Source organism: Gorilla gorilla, chromosome 20 (genome assembly GCF_029281585.2).
Source record: "Gorilla gorilla gorilla isolate KB3781 chromosome 20, NHGRI_mGorGor1-v2.1_pri, whole genome shotgun sequence".
Taxonomy (NCBI): domain Eukaryota; kingdom Metazoa; phylum Chordata; class Mammalia; order Primates; family Hominidae; genus Gorilla; species Gorilla gorilla.
In genome coordinates, this window is record NC_073244.2 from 64889072 (window position 1) to 64901881 (window position 12810).

General features: G+C 47.7%; 1 protein-coding gene across 4 annotated transcripts in view; it reads right to left on the reverse strand.

Moving 5' to 3' along the window:
• The window catches only part of ZNF888 (zinc finger protein 888), a 39776-nt gene extending 27148 nt beyond the window's left edge, over positions 1-12628 (reverse strand). For 2 of the 4 annotated variants that reach the window (XM_063701601.1, XM_063701600.1), the window contains exon 1: positions 12544-12617. The gene's annotated coding sequence lies outside the window, so the exon portion shown is untranslated. Of the gene's footprint in view, positions 1-12543 lie in introns of all 4 variants that reach the window. The other 2 variants (XM_031004632.3, XM_063701599.1) reach the window with 2 other exon arrangements.
• Between the last annotated feature and the right edge of the window lie 182 nt (positions 12629-12810).

Sequence of the window (12810 nt, forward strand, 5' to 3'; positions counted from 1 at the left end):
CAAGTCAGGCAGATCACGAGGTCAGGAGATCGAGACCATCCTGGCTAACATGGTGAAACCCTGCCTCTACTAAAAATACAAAACATTAGCTGGGCGTGGTGGCGGGCACCTGTAGGCCCAGCTACTCAGAAAGATGAGACAGGAGAATGGCGTGAACCCGGGAGGTTGCAGTGAGCCGAGATCGCGCCACTGCACTCCAGCCTGGGGGACAGAGCCAGACTCTATCTCAAACAAAAAAAAAAAGAAAGAAAGAAAGAAAAGAAAAGAAAAGAAAATACACAGCATTAAAAGGAATAAGAATTGACTAACGGCCGGGCACGGTGGCTCACACCTGTAATCCCAGCATTTTGGGAGGCCGAGGCTGGTGGATTATGAGGTCAGGAGTTTGAGACCAGCCTGGCCAACATGGGGAAACCCCATCTCTACTAAAAACACAAAAAAAATCAGCTGGGCATGGTGGTGGGCACCTGTAATCCCAGCTACTTGGGAGGCTGAGGCAGTTCTTGTGGGTGGAGGATTACCCGGGTGCCGAGGCAAGAGACTGAAGGCACAAACCATTTCAGTATAATAAAGAAAATAGTTAGAATAAGAATAATCACAACACAAACTAGATATAGAGATGATCATGGACAATTACCAATCATTATTATAAACAGTATAAATCTTTAGCTTTTAATATTACTCTTTGTTGCATTATTAATATAACCTAGGAATAACTGGCGGGTATAGGGTCAGGTGCTGAAGGGACATGGTGAGAAGCGACCTAGAAGGCAAGAGGTGAGCCCTCTGTCACACGCGCATCAGGGCCGCTTGAGGGCTCCTTGGTCAAGCGGTAACGCCAGTGTCTAGGAAGGCACCCGTTACTTAGCAGACCGCGAAAGGGAGTCTCCTTTCCTTGGAGGAGTCAGGGAACACTCTGCTCCACCAGCTTCTTGTGGAAGGCTGGATAGTATCCAGGCCTGCCCAGTCATCCGGAGGCCTAAACCCCTCCCTGTGGTGCTGTGCTTCAGTGCTCACGCTCCTTGTCCACTTTCATGCTCCTCCCGTACTCCTGGTTCCTCTTTGAAGTTCATAGTAGATAGCGGTAGAAGAAATAGTGAAAGTCTTAAAGTCTTTGATCTTTCTTATAAGTGCATAGAAGAAAATGCTGACGTATGCTGCCTTCTCTCTCTGCTTCGGCTACCTAAGAGGGAAGGGCAGCCTGTCCCATGATCACATGACTTTCTTCACCTTGTCAATCACTTAGAAGATTCACCCTCCTTACCCTGCCCCCTTGTCTTGTATGCAATAAATACCAGCGAGCCCAGCCTTTCAGGGCCACTACCGGTCTCCTCAACTTGATGGTAGTTGTCTCCCAAGCCCAGCTGTTTTCTCTTTATCTTTTTGTCTTGTGTCTTTACTTACTACAATCTCTTGTCTCTGCACACGGGGTGAATACCCGCTAAGCCCCATAGTGCTGGACCCTATAAGTTCTATGTATATGCATTGAAGGGGGCCTGACCCTCCACACCTGTGGGTATTTCTGATCAGGTGGGATGAGAGACTCAGAAAAGAAAGAAGACACAGAGACAAAGTATAGAGAAAGAACAGTGGGCCCAGGGGACCGGCACACTCAGCATGCAAGGACCTGCATCGGCGCCAGTCTATGAGTTTCCTCAGTATTTATTGATCATTATTTTTACTATCTTAGCGAGGGGAGTGTAGTAGGGGAAGAAGTGGGGAGAAGGTCAGCAGGGAAACGTGTGAGCAGAGGAATCTGTATCAGGAATAAATTCAAGGAAAGATACTGTGCCTGGATGTGCAATTAGGCTAGATTTTTGTTTCTCTTCACCCAAACATCTCAGTGTAGGAAAGAGTAACAGACCAGTATTACTGCCAGCATACCTCACCTCCAGCCATGGGGTGCTTTTCTCCTGTCTCAGAAGAGAACGAATGGGAATGGTCGGCTTTACACTGTGACATTCCATTCCCACGGATGAGCAGGAGACAGAAGCCGTTCTCTTTTTTTTTTTTTTTTTTTGAGATGGAGTCTTGCTCTGTCGCCCCGGCTGGAGTGCAGTGGCACGATCTCATCTCACTGTAAGCTCTGCCTCCTGGGTTCACGCCATTCTCCTGCCTCAGCCTCCCAAGTAGCTGGGACTATAGGCACCCGCCACCACACTTGGCTAATTTTTTAGATTTTTAGTAGAGACGGAGTTTCACCGTGTTAGCCAGGATGGTCTCGGTCTCCTTTTCCCGTGATCTACACGCCTCGGCCTCCCAAAGTGCTGCTATTACAGGTGTGAGCCACCACGCCCAGCCTACAGAAGCCTTCCTCTTTTCTCAACTGCAAAGAGGCCTCCCTCTTTCACTACTCCTCCTCAGCACAGACCCTTTATGGGTGTCAGGCTGGGGGATGGTAAGGTCTTTCCTTTCCCATGAGGCCATATCTCAGGCTGTCTCAGTGAGGGGAAACCTTGGACAATACCCAGGCTTTCTTGGGCAGAGGTCCCTGCGGCTTTCCACAGTACATTGTGCCCCTTGTTAATCGAGAATGGAGAATGGCGATGACTTTTAGCAGGCATACTGCCTGCAAACATATTGTTAACAAGGCACATCCTGCAGGGTGCTGTGGCTCACGCCTGTAATCCCGGCACTTTGGGAGGCTGAGGCAGACAGATCATGAGGTCAGGATATCGAGACCATCCTGGCTAACACGGTGAAACCCGTCTCTACTAAAAATACAAAACAAATTAGTCAGGCATGGTGGCAGGCACCTGTAGTCCCGGCTACTCAGGAGGCTGAGGCAGGAGAATGGCAAGAACCCAGGAGGCGGAGCTTGCAGTGAGCCGAGATTGTGCCACTGCAATCCAGTCTGGGAGACAGAGCGAGACTCCGTGTCAAAAATTAAAAAATAAAAATAAATAAAAATAAAAAAAAAAACAAGGCACATCATGCACAGCCCTAAATCCATTAAACCTTGATTCAGTACAGCACTTTTCTGTGAGCACAGGGTTGGGGCTAAAGTTACAGATTAACAGCATCTCAAAGCAAAACAATTTTTCTTCATATGGACCAAAATGGAATTTCTTGTCTTCCTTTTCTACATAGACACAGTAACAATCTGATCTTTCTTTTCCCCACAATGCATTGCCCTTATATAGTTTGCTATGCATAAAATGCAAAACATAGAATGTGTACTGGGAAAATTTATAAACTGAGTCAGAGAAAACTTTGTAGAAAACAAACTGCACAGCAAAAACAAAAAATATGATGCAGGCTATCTGGCCTAAATGTTTGTATTGGCTAAAAGCCATTATCAGATTTCTTATTCTCCAACAGGATGTTCCTGCAGATGAGGCCTTTTAGAGAATTTGGTCATCTGTGTTGACTATTCATGAATAGGACTAATGCTTTTATTTTGATTTTTTCTTTATTTACTGATTTTTGAGATGGAATTTTGCTCTTGTTGCCCAGGCTGGAGTGCAATGGCATGATCTTGGATCACCACGACCTCGGTCTCCTCAGTTCAAGCGATTCTCCTGCCTCAGCCTCCCGAGCAACTGGGATTACAGGCATGCGCCACCACGTCCGGCTAATTTTGTAGTTTTAGTAGAGACGTGGTTTCTCCATGTTGGTCAGTCTGGTCTCGAACTCCCAACCTCAGGTGATCCGGCTGCCTCGGCCTCCCAAAGTGCTGGGATTACAGGCAAGAGCCACGGTGCCTGGCCAGGACTGGTGCTTTTATGAAAAAGAGACAGTAAAGTGTTCATTGCCTGTTCCTCTTTACACCACATCAGGACACAGGAGGAAGATGGCTGGACGAAACCATGAAGAAGGATCTCACCAGGAACCAATCTGGTTGAAATCTTGCTCTTAGATTTTCCACTTTCCAGATTCATGAGAAATAAATTTCTGTGTCTGAAGCTTTCTAGTTTACACTATTTCTTTTTTTGTCGCTTTTTGAGACTGAGTCATGCTTCATCACCCAGACTGGGGTGTAGTGGCATGATTCTCCTGCCTGAGGAGATTCTCCCACCTCAGCCTCTGGAGTAGCTGGGACTAAGGCACACGCCACCATGCCTGGTTAATTTTTTTTGTGGGGGGGGGGAGACAGAGTCTCCCACTGTCACCCAGGTTGGAGGGCAGTGGCACGATCATGGCTCACTGCAGCATAGCCTCCCGGGTTCAGGTGATTCTCCTGTCTCAGCCTCCCAAATAGCTGGGATTACAGGTGCACCAAGCCCAGCTAATTTCTGTATTTTTAGTTGAGATGGGGTTTCACCATGTTGGCCAGGCTGGTCTTGAACTTCTGACCTGAGGTGATCTGTCTTTCTCAGCCTCCCAAAATGCTGGGATTACAAGGGTGAGCCATTGTGCTCAGCCAATTTTATTTTCATTTAGTAGATTTGAGGTTTCATTATGTTTGTGCAACTGGTCTCAAAATCCTGACCTCAAGCGATCTACCCACCTCGGCCTTTCAAAGTGCTGGAATTAGAGGCGTGAGTCACCGCGGCTGGCTAGTATAAGCTATTTCTTACAGAACAGTGAAATGAGCAAGACAGGAAAAGAGGCATCTCATCATGAACATCACCGAAGGCTGACAAATCTTATTAAACAAAAAAAGTTTAGAGTCTGTACTATAAAACTTCCAATATGTGAAGCAATCTACAAGCATTAACTTTTAAAAACCAGGCGGGTGAATCACTTGAGGTTGGGAGTTCAAGACTAGCCTGACCAATATGTAGAAAGTTCATCTCTACTAAAGATACAAAAATTAGCCAGGCACTGCTGGGAACAGTGGCTCATGCCTGTAATCCTAGCATTTTGAAAGGCCGAGGCGGGTTAATCACGAGGTCAGGAATTCGAGACCAGCCTGACCAATATGGTGAAACCCCATCTCTACTAAAAATATAAAAAAATAGCCGAGCTCTGTGGTGCACTGTGAGGAAAAGCAAGACAGATCAGATTGTTACTGCGTCTATGTAGAAAAAGGAAGACAAAAGAAATTCCACTTTGATCTGTACTAAGAAAAATTGTTCTACTTCAAGATGCTGTTAATCTTTAACTTTGGTCCCAACCCTGTGTCACAGAAACATGTGCTGTATTGACTCAAGGTTTAATGGATCTAGGGCTGTGCAGGATGTGCCTTGGTGAAAATGTGTTTGCAGGCAGTATGCTTGGTTTACCATTGCCATTCATTGCCATTCTCCATTCTCTATTAACCAGAGACACAATACACTGCAGAAGGCCACAGGAAACCCTGCCCAAGAAAGCCTGGGTATTGTACTGTTATGCCTAGACCGTTTGTTCCTTAAAGAAGACCACCAGAGTCCAGAGTCAAAGCCAAGCGGCAAGGATCTTTACTACAAGTTCGAACCTGGTCCTTCCATTCCACAGCATACAAGAGGGCCTTGAACAATGCGAGTGTTTGCTTTTTATAGCCTGAAAGTTACAGGGGAACAAAGGAATTCTTTTGGTTCCTGCTCTTTCAGTAAAACTTTGAACGGCTGTCTCCTTATCGGAGACTTTCCTGGTGGTGTTTGTACTGGGCTCAGGAAGTTTGAGAGATATATGGTGATATGTGGTGGGATGGGAGGATGGGATGTGTTTGTACTGGGCTTGTTTGTTTTGAGCCTGGGGCTGAGGAATGTGCCTGGCTCCTCTCAGTACAGGTTTCCCCCCACTGAGACAGCTTGAGATATGGCCTCATGGGAAGGGAAAGACCTGACTGTCCCCCAGCCTGACACGTGTAAACGGTCTGTGCTGAGGAGGATTGGTGAAAGAGGAAGGCCTCTGTGCCATTGAGATAAGGGGAAAGCATCTGTCTCCTGCACGTCTCTGGGAATGGAATGACTCAGTGTAAAACCGACCAGACATTCTATTCTGAGATAGGAGAAAACTGCCCTATGGCTGGAGGTGAGACATGCTGGCAGCAATACTGCTCTTTATTGCACTGGGATGTTTGTGTAAAGTCAAACATAAACCTGGCCTACATGCACATCCAGGCACAGCACATTTCCTTAAACTTATTTATGACACAGAGTCCTTTGCTCACGTGTTTTCCTGCTGACCCTCTCCCCACCATCACCCTATAGTCCTGCCACATCCCCCTCACCAAGATGGTAAAGATAGTCATCAATAAATACTGAGGGAACTCAGAGGCCAATGCCGGTGCAGGTCCTCACTTGCTGACTGCCGGTCCTCTGGGCCCACTTTTCTCCCTCTGTACTTTGTCTCTTTTCTCAGTCTCTCATCTCCACCTTGTGAGAAATATCCATGGGTGTTGGAGGGACAGGACCCCTTCACAAAGTGGTAGAACTATGGGCATGAGCCACTGCACCCAGCTACACATTTACATTATAGCATCTTGACCTTCGGCTCCCCAGCTGCCTTGTGACTGGGTGTGTGTGTGTGTGTGGGAGTGAGTGTGTGTGTGTGCATGCTCACGTGTTGTGACAGGCAAGGGAAAGCCACTAGAGCATCATCGCCACTGGCCTGGCAGGAGGAGGTGGCCCTTGGGCTGCAGTTCACTGTGCTGTTTGCACTCTGATCCTTGGAAGAATCTTCCTGAAGTCACGGAGCCTCCAGCTCCTCTGGAACAGAACTAGTTGTGTAGGAGTGTGTCCTTCATGCCCCTCAGGTCCCTGACCTTCTCCCCACCCTTCCTGAAGGGAATCCAGAACCCCTGACTCTGAGCTCATCACCTGCTTGTGGCAAAGTCCCTGCCCATAATGGCCAAACTGGGCCCTGGTGATGTGCAGAGCACGGAGACCCAGGAGCTGGAGTAAGGCAGTGGCACAGATGACAAAAATGGGCATGCCTCAGCACTACCTGAGGACACAGGGTCTGGTCTGTAAGGCTTTTCTGACACTAGTGAGGCCTTCTCTTCTTATTTTGACTGAAATAAATAGCCACAGGAAGTTCAGATCAATTAGAGTTGAAATTTCAAGAAGAAATGTGGGACCATCCTCACACTTGCCCCAGGCCCTGAGTCTTCCCTGAGGACGCCTCAGCATCTGAACTATAACCCCAGAGTAGGTGCTGCAGTTGTCCTGTGGCCAAGATGAGAACTGTGCATCCTTCAACGAAGGGAGACACAAAATGTTCAAAATAACCCATGCAGAAAGGTGTTTCTGGGTGGGCACGGTGGCTCCCGCCTATAATCCCAGCACACTGCTAGGCCGAGGCAGACAGATCACCTGAGGTCACGAGTTGGAGACCAGCCTGGCCAACATGGTGAGACCCTATCTCTACTAAAAATACAAAAATAGGAGCAGGTGAGTTGGCTCATGCCTGTAATCGTAGCACTCTGGGAGGCCGAGACAGGTGGATTACTTGGGGTTAGGAGTTCGAGACCAGCCTGGCCAACATGGTGAAACCCCATCTCTACTAAAAATACAAAAAGTAGCTGGGCTTGGTGGGTGTCTGTAATCCCAGCTACTCGGGAGGCTGAGGCAGGAGAATCACTTTAACCCAGGAGGTGGAGGTTGCAGTGAGCCAAGATTGTGCCACTGCACTCCAGCCTGGGTGACAGATTGAGACTCAAAAGTAAAATAAAATTAAATTAAAATTAAAATACAAAAATTAGCCAGGTGTGGTGGCACACACCTGTAATCTCAGCTACTTGTGAGGTGAGACACAAGAATCGCTTGAACCCAGGAGACAGAGGTTGCAGGGAGAGATGTCACGAGACTGCACTCACAGCCTGGATGATAGAGTGAGACTCTGTCTCAAAAAATAAAAAAATAGAGCATTTCTGATGTGACTGATGCAGAGATAATAAAATCTGAGTAATGTGATTGTGGGGAAAAGCAAGAGAGATCAGATTGTTACTGTGTCTGTGTAGAAAGAAGTAGACATAGGAGACTCCATTTTGTTCTGTACTAAGAAAAATTCTTCTGCCTTGAGATTCTGTTAATCTATAACTGTACTTCCAACTTCGTGCTCTCTGAAACATGTGCTGTGTCAACTTAGAGTTAAATGGATTAAAGGCGGTGCAAGATGTGCTTTGTTAAACTGATGGTTGAAGGCAGCACGCTCCTTAAGAGTCATCACCACTCCCTAATCTCAAGTACTTAAGGACACGGAAACTGCGGAGGGCCGCAGGGACCTCTGCCTAGGAAAGCCAGATATTGTCCAAGATTTCTCCCCATGTGACAGTCTGAAATATGGCCTCGTGGGAAGGGAAAGACCTGACCATCCCCCAGCCTGACACCCGTAAAGGGTCTGTGCTGAGGAGGATTAGTATAAGAGGAAGGCATGCCTCTTGCAGTTGAGACAAGAGGAAGGCATCTGTCTCCTGCCTGTCCCTGGGCAAAGGAATGTCTTGGTATAAAACCCGATTGTATGCTCCATCTACTGAGATAGGGAAAAACCGCCTTAGGGCTGGAGGTGGGACCTGCGGGCAGCAAGACTGCTCTGTAAGGCATTGAGATGTTTATGTGTATGCATATCTAAAGCACAGCACTTAATCCTCTACATTGTCTATGATGCAAAGACCTTTGTTCACGTGTTTGTCTGCTGACCCTCTCCCCACTATTGTCTTGTGACCCTGACACAACCCCCTCTTCGAGAAACACCCACGAATGGAAAGGCAACCCACCCCTACATGTGATAGAGACTGACAGGCAGAGGGAACTTCAGATGGGGGTGGGAGGGCATGGGAGACATCTCTGAGCCTAGACCTGAAGGAGGAGATAGGGAAAGAGCCATGATAATTTAGGGACATAGGGTAAGAGCAGAGACAATGACCAGAGACAGGCAGGATTTTAATTTTTGGGAAAATAGATAAGCAAATGTGACTGGGGCAGAGGGAGTCATGAGATGAGGGCAAGCTCCCAGGAGGAGGCTGGACACTGGCAGGGCCCCTGGACACAGGGCTGTGGAGCCACAGTGAGGACCTGGGCTTTCAACGTTTGTCCACATGGACCAGAGGGCCTTGAGGGAAACATGCACTTAATAGCTCCCAGCTCAAGATTTTAACAAATGACATAAGGAAAGAAAACTGAAAAACAGACTAACTGGTTAAACCACATTTTGATGTCAAAGGTTGCCAATAAATAATAAAGAGTAGAAAGCATGCAGACCTCGATCTGAACCAGACGCAACTAATTTCAAACAGAAACTACTTTGAAATTGTTTTTTAAAACTCGAACAAATTCAGATGTCAACGGGAAAATAACTAGAACATACACTTGTACAGAAAGGAATGATGTGAGCTGATTATAGGATGCCATAAAGACATTTTTCAGAAGAAGTGATTATGGATTAAAAAAGGAATTTTTAAAATTAACATTTATCTCAAAGTCAAACTCCAAAAAAAAAAAGAAAGGAAAAAGAAAGAAAGAAATGAAGAGGAACCAGAAAGAAAAAAAGGAAATCTATTACACAACGAGAACAAAAGCACTTTTGATGTCCCTTTTGTTTTTTAATTTTTTGGTTTTTTTTTTTTTTGAGATGAAGCCTCGCTCTGCCCCCCAGGCTGCAGTGCAGTGGTACCATTTCGGTTCACTGCAACCTCTACCTCCCAAGTTCATGTGATTCTCATGCCTCAGCCTCCTGAGCAGCTGGAACTACAGGTGCACGCCACCACACCCACTTTATTTTTTAGTGTTTTTACTACAGACGGGGTTTCACCATGTTGGCCAGAATGGTCTTGAACTCCTGACCTTACATGATTGGCTCCCAAAGTGCTGGGATTACAGTCATGAGCCACCATGCCCGGGTTTGATCTGCCTTTTTTTTTTTTTCCATTTTTCTTTTTTGAGATGGAGTCTCACTCTCGCCCAGGATGGAGTGCAGTGGCGCAATCTTGGCTCATTGCAACCTCCACCTCCCACCTTCAAGTGATTCTCCTGCCTCAGCCTCCTGAGTAGCTGGAATTACAGGCACGTGCCAACATGCCCAGGTAATTTTTGAATTTTTAGGAGACAGGATTTCACCATGTTGGTCAGGCTGGTCTCAAACTCTTGACCTTGTGATCTTTGTGATCCACCCGCCTCAGCCTCAGCCTCCCAAAGTGCTGGGATTACAGGTGTGAGCCACTGCACCCTGATGTCCCTTTTAAAAAGTACTATGGGATGGGCATGGTGGCTCACACCTGTAATCCCAGCATTTGGGAGACTGAGGTGAGCGATCACCTGAGGTCAGGAGTTCGAGACCAGCCTGACCAATGTGGAGAAACCCCATCTCTACTAAAAACAAATTTAGCTGAACGTGGTGGCTCATGCCTGTAATCCCAGCTACTCAGGAGACTGAGACAGCAGAATCATTTGAACTCGGGAAGTGCAAATTACGGTGAGCCGAGACTGTGCCATTGCACTCCATCCTAGACGAGAGCAAGATTCCACCTCAAAAAAAAAAAAAAAAAAAAAAAAAAAAAAGACTCTATAGGCCAGGTTCGGTGGCTCCTGTCTGTAATCCCAACTGTAATCCCAGTAATTTGGGAGGTCAAAGCAGAAGGATCCTTTGAGCCCAGAATTTTGAGACCAGCCTAGGAAACATAGTGAAACCCCTTTTCTACAAAAAAAAAATACAAAAGCTAGCCAGGCTTGATGGCTCATGCCTGTGGTCCCAGCTACTTGAGTGGCTAAGGTAGGAAGATCGCTTAAGCCTAGGAGGTTGAAGCTGCAGTTAGAGGAGATCATGCCACTGCACTCCAGCCTGGCCGATACAGCCAGACCCTGTCTCAAAATATAAATTAATTAATTAAATGTAAACTATTATATGATAACAGAAAGGGATTTTTTTCTCCCACTTCACTGCCCCACTTCCTATTCCACCCTGGGAAAAGGGAAGAGAGTGTCTAACAAGTGAATTAAGACACAACCCTCTGGCTGAATAGGGATTCCAACTGGAAGCTAACCTCTGATGCCAAGATTTATAGAATGTACATGACTCATAGATAGGAATTTTAAAATTCTCAGTCTCATCTGTATAATTTTAACAAGTTTTAAGTTATTAAACTACATACAGAGAAGTCAACATGTCACAACGAATCATATCTAATGAACTCACCCACTCATCTGAACCCAGAGTCCCCGCATGATCTCGGCTCACTGCAGGCTGGACCTCCTGGGCTCAAGTGATCCTCCTGCCTCTGCCTCCAGAGTAGCTGGGATTACAGGTGTGTACCATCACACCCAGTTAATTTTTTTTTTCTTTTGGCAGAGATGGGGGTCTCACTATGTTGCCCAGGCTGGCCGCGAACTCCTGGACTCAAGCAATCCCCTTGCCTCAGTCTCCTAAAGTGCTGGGATTACAGGCGTGAGCCACTGCGCCCAGCCCCTCTGTCTTCATTACTGTGCTTCCCTCCCTAATTCTGTATATCTCTCTCATTCTCCCCTTCTCTCTCTAGCTCTTGTTTTCTTTTCTTTCTCCCTGGGATTCTGCTCTTCATTTTGTGCCCCTCTCCTCTCCTGCTGTTTATCCCCTTCTTCCCTCTATTCCTTCTCTTCCACCTCTTCTGCTCCATCCTCGCAAATTCTTTAACCTCTTGTTGCTCCTTCTCCCCAATCTTTCGATCATCCTCAATCTCCATATATTTCTGCCTCTTCTCCCATCTCTGCGCCTCCTCTGCTCTCCCTGTTAAATTATCTCTTCCCTGTTAAATCCCCCTGTCCCCAATCTCTAGCACCCCAGATCCCCAGGTGTCCTCCCTGCTGTGCTTCTCCCTCTGTTCTCCTTGCCACCAGCACCACTCTGCTCTGTCTGCCCTGGCTCCAAACCCCTCCTCCTCTCCCTCACTCTGATGAGCCTCCCTCTTTGCTGCCCCCTCCCTACCTTGCTGTTCTTCATCTCTCTGTACATCAAGCTTTTCTCTACATTTCTCCAGTTGCTTTTCTCCTCCTGTTTTTCTTATCCTTTTTTTTTTTTTTCACTTTTGCTGTCTCTTGGCAAATTCTTCACCCATCCTCTATACTGCCATCTGTTATGGCCTTTCTCATTCTTTTCTCTGTCTCAGGTTTTCTACTGCTCTCTCTCAGTCTCCCGATCCCTTTGGCCCACACAATCACAGGAGGGCTTTGAAGTAAGACGCCTGCATCCCGGAGGAGCGCATTTTCCAGAGGCTGGTGCAGGGTAGGCAAGAACACACGGTATCATAGGACAGCCCCGGGCACCTCCCCAACGCGGGCTCAGGAGAAACGGTGATTACGGAGGGAAGACCTGGGGAGCATAAGGGCCCGGCACGAGGAGGGAGATGGGGGGCGACGGCGCCTTAAGACAAGACTGGGAGGCGCCCAGGGCGGGAATCCGCCTCGCGGTAAGGAGTTTAAAAAGTGCGGGTTGGGAGGAGTCAGAAAAAAGTTTTGAGCAGGAAAACTACGCGATGGGAAGTGTATATGTTACCCTATAGCAGAAAGATTCGGGACGGGACCGGTCTATGGTGACTTTAAACCCAAAAGGAAGCGACCCCCAGACTCTCACGGGAACTTCTCAATTTGCTCTGGGTAAAGAAAGATGGAGGAGAACTTCCAGGTCTATGAGGACCCCACGTCCCAGGTACAGAAGCGCTTGGGACCCGGGAAGCGCAGACTTAACACAGCACAGAGCAAAACTCACCCCCGCGGTGGGACCGTCACTCCACGCGACCCGCTTCCGGGTTTGCGCGAATCTGCTCTCTCCGGACAGAAGCCAGAAGTGGGAGGGACCTGCGAGGAGGCGGGCGGGGCCTGGAGGAGGTAGGGGCGGGGCGCGAGGCCGAGAGACCTTGCCCTTCAGAACAGAGGGCGGGGGCGGGGGCGGGGGCGGGGGCGGGGCGGGACCTGTGCGTCTCTCAGCCTAGCTCCCAGAGCCTCTGTTTTTCGGGTTTTGGAGGCGAGACCGGCC